This window comes from Cucumis melo, chromosome 1 (assembly GCF_025177605.1).
Source record: "Cucumis melo cultivar AY chromosome 1, USDA_Cmelo_AY_1.0, whole genome shotgun sequence".
NCBI lineage: Eukaryota > Viridiplantae > Streptophyta > Magnoliopsida > Cucurbitales > Cucurbitaceae > Cucumis > Cucumis melo.
The window spans coordinates 23,996,814-24,004,539 of NC_066857.1; the positions used below are offsets into that span (position 1 = coordinate 23,996,814).

The following is a 7,726-nucleotide window of genomic DNA, read 5'->3' on the forward strand; positions in this document are numbered from 1 at the left end:
AGAAAGGGTGAGCTATGAAGCTCAGTGAGTGACTCAGTTTAAAACTATGAATTTAAAGATAAGAGCACGTGAAAGCTTTACACATATAAATCTGTTATACAAGTCGCAAATGTAAATGTGTAGTAGTAAGAATAGCTTCCTTAAATACTCAGCATGTTCATCATTGAAATCTAGCAAGGCATATCAAGTATATCGAAGCATTTTAACTAACATGACGAATCTACGTTGTGTAGGGTACACCTAGTACAACAACGTTTACAAGCACTACGATGTAGTGGGGCCCGCCTAGCACTCCCATCATCTTTGTCGTAGTGGAGCCCGCTCAGCACTCACGACAGCATCGTTGTTACGGAGTACACTCAACGTCAACAACGGAATGTAACCAGTGTGCACACGGTAATCTCTAGCCTCAGGCTCAAGATCTCAGTCATGTAGTTAATGAAAATTTCATAAATCATCTTTAAATATTAAAACATGCCTACTTATAAATTTTAGACAAAGCTCGAACTTTACTCAGCTCTTTCGTGGAAAATTGTAGTTCTTAAAACAAAACTTCATACTAATTCATGCTTTGCTTAAAATATTGTGGTTTAAATACTTTCCAAACATTTAATATCTACGTGCTAGCATAAATTTCTATAAGAAATCTAGTCTCCAAATGTATACTTGAAAATAGTCATGAAATTCAAATACTTTTCATGGCTTCGTAAATAAACATTTATCGCATTCAATCATAATAACAATTATGGAAAATATTTCAAAGTTGGTTTTGTCACTCACAGTCTTGGGCTAGATCCTTGGTCTATAAGCTCGGTTTAATTCTTCTCGGCCTGCCAACAACCCAACCGAGTATTAAAACTCTAAACATTCTGGTTTCCTAAAGATATACATAACATGTCGCACCAAAGATGACGCTCACGAAAACAAAAGCTTAAGAAATAAAATCCTATTTCAACAATTCTCTAAAATTTCCAGATTTCTAACATAAACTTCAAAGGACTATAACTTTCTCAATACTTAACCAAAATGAGTGTTCTTTATATCAAAGTCTTCATTTTGAGATACTCTAAAACTTACCTGAAGACATATAAATCTGATTCCCCGTGCATAAACACATATAACCCTCAAAACAGAACCACTTCCAGAATCGCGCGCACACGACCTCTTTAACTTGTCCCTACAATTTAACTGCTTTTTCGTCGTTTTGGGTTTACCATTTCTTCATGAAAGTTGTAGTAAAGTGAATAAGCTTTCCAACCACATCAAATAGAGATTCTAACTCCTCCGATACACTCTGAAATACAAGAAAAACCAGAGACCTGCTGATTTCGGGTGAAAACCAACTGCCCTGTTTTCTTCATCAAAAAGCACCAAATGAATATCCGAATTTGCTCCAACGTTCTTCATAAAATTTGTTTAAAAATGAGTTAAATTTCAGTAAATGTAAATCTCACCTCTTAATTCCTTTTAAAGAGTTCAAACCGAATTAAAAACCAGTGATGTTCAGAATGAACTAAAATTCAGCCATTGATACACTTTGCTTGAGTTCTCCTCCTCTTCTTCAACCTAAAAATTCTAGTAAAATTTCTCTTCTTCTTCCAAACTCTCTCTTAGAAGTTCTCTGCAAATTGAAGAACGAAAAAGAAAAAAAAATCGAACTTGGATGTCTTCAAAATCTTGGCGGTGAAGGGAAGAGAAGAAGAAGAAGAAAAGAAAAAATGAAATTTTCTTCTCCTTTTCTTCTTTTTATCCTTTCTTTTCTTTCTTTTCTTTACTTTATTTAATAAAACTATTTAATATATAAATATATATATATATATATATATATATATATTTACACTTTATTTCCATTTTCTTTTTCTTTTTTTTTTTCTTTCCACATTTAAAGAAATTAAACCAAGAAAATATCGGGTTTACAACTTACCTTCCCTTTAGAAAATTTCGTCCTCGAAATTTAGAATGTCCTTAACTGAAAAGTATCGGATATCTCTTCTTCATCTGATATTCTGGTTCCCAAGTTGCCTCCTCCGCTCCATGATGTCTCCACAAAGCCTTTATGAGTGGAATCGTTTTGTTTCTCAAAACTTGTTCCGTTCTGTCAAGAATCTGAACTGGTTCTTCAACATAACTCAAATCTTCTTTTAATTCAATGGGTTGCTCTTGCAACACATGTGATGGATCTGGTATATATTTTCTTAACATTGATACATGGAAAACATCATGTATTCGTGCAAGTTCTATTGGCAACTCAAGTCTATACGCTGCTGGTCCCACTCGTTCCATTATCTGATATGGCCCAATATATCTAGGACTTAACTTACCTTTTCTTCCGAAACGAATAACACCTCGCCATGGAGATAATTTCAAGAAAACTTGATCTCCAACTTGGAATTCTAGGTTTCTTCGTCGCTTATCCGCATAACTTTTCTGTCGATCTTGGGCTTTCCTCAAATTTGCTCTGATCAACTTAATATTGTTTGTTGTAATCTGAACCAACTCAGGACCTACTAACTTCCGCTCTCCCACTTCATTCCAGCACACAAGAGTTTTGCATGGTCTCCCGTATAAGGCTTCATATGGTGCCATACCGATACTAGACTGATAGTTATTATTATAAGCAAACTCCATAAGTGGCAAGTGGATATCCCAACTTCCTTTAAGTTGTAGGACACATGCTCTCAACATGTCCTCTAAAGTTTGGATGGTCCTCTCGGACTGACCATCTGTTTGGGGATGAAATGATGTACTAAACTTTAGCCCTGTTCCCATTGCTTTCTGTAAACTAGGCCAAAATTTAGAAGTAAACCTCGGATCCCTATCTGAAACTATGGACACTGGTACTCCATCTGACTCACAATCTTATCAACATATAATCTCGCTAGCTGGTCTAACGTAGATGTCATTTTAATCGGTATAAATCGTGTCGTCTTGGTGAGTCTGTCTACTATTACCCATATACCATCATGTCCACTGGATGTACGAGGTAATCCAAATAGAAAATACATAGTAATATGCTCCCATTTCCACTCTGGCACTGGCAAAGGATTAAGAAATCCTCCTGGCCTCTGTCTTACTGGTTTAACCTGTTGACAAATCAAACATCTATCAACATATTCAGCTATCTCTTGCTTCATTCCAGACCACCAATAAGTCTTCTTTAAAGTTCTGTGCATCTTGGTGCTACCTGGATGCATAGCGTAAGCTGAACTGTGAGCTTCTTCTAGAATAGCATTCTTAAGCTCACTGATATTCGGAACACATAATCTTCCTTGTTTAACAATGGCTCCATCTGTTCTCAGCTCAAACTCCACCTCTAAGCCTTTCTTGGATTTCTCAAACTTCTTCTGTAAATTACTGTCTTCTGACTGTCTTCTTACAATCTCAGTTACTAGAGAAGACCGAACCTGAAATTGAGCTAAGAGACTTCCTGAATCCTCTGTAGTTACTACTGCCTTGGAACCTCTTAACTCATTCAACAAAGCTACTCGAATACCACACAAGGCACTCTTCGGAAGTCTTCACTTCCTACTTAATGCATCTGCTACTACGCTGGCCTTACCTGGATGATACTCTATAGTACAATCATAATCTTTAATCAGTTCTAGCCATCACCTTTGTCTCAGATTTAGCTCTTTTTGATCAAAAATATACTTCAGACTTTTATGATCTGTGAAAATATGGCACTTTTCCTCGAACAAATAGTGTCTCCAGATTTTTAGTGCTAAAACAACTGCTGCTAGCTCAAGATCATGGGTAGGGTAATTACACTCATGCTCCTTCAACAACCTTGAAGCATAAGCTATTAAATTCCCATCTTGCATAAGCACACAACCTAATCCTAGCCTTGAAGCATCACAATAAATCACATAGTCCTTTCCTGTTACAGGAAGTGCCAAAATAGGTGCTGTAACTAGTCTTTTCTTCAATTCTTGAAAACTTTGCTCGCATTTATCTGACCACTCAAACTTAACATTCTTCCTTGTCAAAGCGGTCAAAGGCAATGCCAATCGAGAGAAATCCTCAATAAAACGCCTATAGTATCCCGCCAAACCCAGGAAATTACGTACTTCTGTGGCACTAATTGGTCTTTCCCAATTGACAATTGCTTCTACTTTTTGTGGATCGACACTAACTCCTTTTGCTGAAACTACATGACCCAAAAATACTACTTGCTCTAACCAGAACTCACATTTGCTGAACTTAGCGTATAACTGTTTTTCACGTAGAGTCTGTAGAACAATCCTCAGATGTTCCTCATGAGATTCTCTGTCAACCGAGTAAACTAATATATCATCAATGAACACAATCACAAACTGATCAAAATACCCATGAAAGATCCTGTTCATAAGATCCATGAAAACCGCTGGCGCATTCGTTAAACCGAATGGCATAACTCGAAACTCATAATGCCCATACCTCGTTCTAAATGCTGTCTTAGCAATATCTGATTCTCTAACCTTCAACTGGTGGTATCCTGACCTTAAGTCAATCTTAGAGAACAACGCTGCTCCACTTAGTTGATCAAATAAGTCATCGATGCGTGGTAAAGGATACTTGTTACGTATTGTAACCTTGTTTAACTGTCTATAGTCAATACATAATCTGGGGGTACCATCTTTCTTTTTCACAAAAAGCACTGGTGCTCCCCACGGCGAACTACTAGGCCTGATGTATCCCTTGTCAACTAGTTCTTGTAACTGCATCTTCAATTCTTTTAGCTCGCTTGGAGCCATTCTATACGGGGCCTGTGAAATAGGTGCTGTTCCTGGTAATAATTCAATGGTGAACTCAATCTCTCTATCAGGTGGCAAACCTGACAGATCATCTGGAAATACATCAAGAAACTCTTTCACCACAGGAACATCTTTGGCTTTAGCTTTTCTCTCTGCACTACTACGATATGTGCAAGAAACGCTGTGCAACCCTTCCTCAGTAATTTCTCAACTTTCAAAACCGAGATTAAACTTCTAGAAACGGCCTTCCTCATACCTCTAAAAACCACTTCAGCAAAGCCTGGTTTTCTGAAAACCACTTCCTTCCTATGGCAATCCATAGATGCATAGTGAGCAAATAAGAAATCCATTCCCAAAATTACATCTAACTTCTGCAACTCTAGTGGTAGCAAGTCCACTAGCAAACTGATACCTTCTACTAAAACTTCACAATTACGTAACACCTCATTAACAAGTAAAACGTCACCAACTGGAGTGTATATAGCTAACCCCTTAGATAAAGGCTATAGCATCCTATTCAACTTAGTTATAAATATACTAGAAACAAAGGAATGCGTAGCACCTGGATCAAATAAAACATCTGCAGGTACATTACAAATAAGAATCGTACCAGTAATAACGTCTGGTGCGTCCTCCGCTTCTTGTTGAGTCATAGCATAGACTTTTCCCTGTTGCCTCGGTCTTCCAACAACTCCCTTTTGCCTTGCACCACTGGTGCCCTCTGTTGGAACCACTAAAACTCTCGATTGCTCAACTGTCTGGCACCCAACTCCCCGATCTCTCTGAACTGTCATGTTCAACTGCGGACAATCTTTCTTGAAATGTCCTGGCTGTCCGCACTGGTAACATACACCGGCACATACCAAACACTGACCCCGATGGTTCCTGCCACAACTCGTGCATGGTGTTCGCCTGACGGTACTAGCAATGGACTCCTAACCTGGTTGCGATCTTACTGTTGATCTAATGGGTTGACTAGGTATTCTCTGGCTCTGTCTCTGAAAACACTACCATAACTCACGTTCCTCGATGCTTGGCCTCCAGAGCGATTCATAAAATCTGGCTTGAAATATTTATCCCAGGCGTGAACCTCCGCTGCTCACGACCTCTAAATCCACTAGCTGTTGAAGTCCCACGACTAAGCTCCACTGCCGATTTCTCTTCTGTTATACTCTGCTCCACACGAAGGGCAGTCTCCACTAACTGAGAGAAATTCGTCCACTTAGCAATGGCTGTAACTGGGGTACGTATTTCAAAACGCAACCCTCTTTCAAACCTTCGGTACCTGTCACTCTCAGAAGCTACAATAACGTCAGCATACCGTGAAAGCTCGGTATACTTCCTCTCATACTCAGCCACTAAAAGTGATCCTTGTTTCAACCCTAGAAATTCATCCCTCTTGGCTTCGCAGTATGTGCTGGGATAATACTTATCTTCGAATATGCCTCTAAAAGTCTGCCAGTCTAAAGCACGTGCATCACTGCGTCTTGCTAATATAGATTTCCACCATCCTTCAGCCTCTTTTTGCAACAAAAATGTGGCCAATCTAACCTTTCGCTCCTCAGGACAATTCATCACATCAAAACACTTTTCAAGCATATTCAAACAGTTCTCTGCATCAGCTAGATCTGTGGAACCTTCAAACACTGTAGCCCCTAACTTCTTCAGCCGTTCAATTCCGTATGCCTTTTCTGGATCACTAGGCTCTGCTCTATCTGGCCTTCCTATTTCCTGTGTAGTTCTCGCAAACTGCTCATTTCCTGCCCCACCTCGAACTCCTAGGGTACTAAATTCCCCTACAGATGGACCTTGGGTAGAACCTTGCATCCCGTCCTGATTCTGCCGGCGTCGTCTACCAGTACGTGGTGGCATGACTCTTATAATATGTCAACACATTAGACATACTATAAATACTTAACTCAAATGCATGATACTAAATGTCTACTCACGTATTAATAATAATTGGACTCACTTCTACCCTTACCTAGACCATACTCCACTAGTTCCCTTTAAGCTAACTTCCTCTTAGAAGTTCTCTGCAAATTGAAGAAGGAAAAAGAAAAAAAAATCGAACTTCTAAGAGAGAGTTTGGAAGAAGAAGAGGAATTTTACTAGAATTTTGAGGTTGAAGAAGAGGAGGAGAACTCAAGCAAAGTGTATCCATGGCTGAATTTTAGTTCATTCTGCACATCACTGGTTTTTAATTCGGTTTGAACTCTTCAAAAAGAATTAAGAGGTGAGATTTACATTTACTGAAATTTAACTCATTTTCAAACAAACTTTATGAAGAACGTTGAAGCAAATTCGGATATTCATTTGGTGCTTTTTGATGAAGAAAACAGGGCAGTTCGTTTTCACTCGAAATCAGGAGGTCTCTGGTTTTTCTTGTATTTCAGAGTGTACCAGTGGAGTTAGAATCTCTATTTGATATGGTTGGAAATTTTATTTAATTTACTACAACTTTCATGAAGAAATTGTGAACCAAAAAGGACTAAAAATCAGTTAAATCATAGGGACAAGTTAAAGAGGTCGTGTGCGCGCGATTCTGGAAGTGGTTCTGTTTTGAGGGTTATCTGAGTTTATACACGGGGAATCAGATTTACATGTCTTCAGGTAAGTTTTAGAGGATCTCACAATGAAGATTTAGATATAACGAACACAATGAAGATTTACAAATCTCACAATAAAGATTTGGTAAAGCATTGAGAAAGTTATAGTCCTTTGAAGTTTATGTTAGAAATCTGGAAATTTCAGAGAATTGTTGAAATGGGATTTTATTTCATAAGCTTTGTTTTCGTGAGGGTCATCTTTGGTGTGACATGTTATGTAGATCTTTAGGAAACCAGAATGTTTAGAGTTTTAATACTCGGTTGGGTTGTTCGCAGGCCGAGAAGAATTAAACCGAGCTTATAGACCAAGGATCTAGCCCAAGACTGTGAGTGACAAAACCAACTTTGAAATATTTTCCATAATTGTTATTATGATTGAATGCA

At 38.4% G+C, this 7,726-nt stretch overlaps 1 long non-coding RNA gene across 1 annotated transcript; it reads right to left on the reverse strand.

Moving 5' to 3' along the window:
* LOC127151349 (uncharacterized) lies at positions 1 to 1,756 on the reverse strand. The gene is made up of 3 exons (XR_007824282.1): positions 1,455 to 1,756; positions 1,078 to 1,348; positions 1 to 830 (listed from the first exon to the last, which is right to left on the reverse strand). It is a non-coding gene; the product is annotated as an uncharacterized LOC127151349 (long non-coding RNA).
* Positions 1,757 to 7,726: the final 5,970 nt, after the last annotated feature.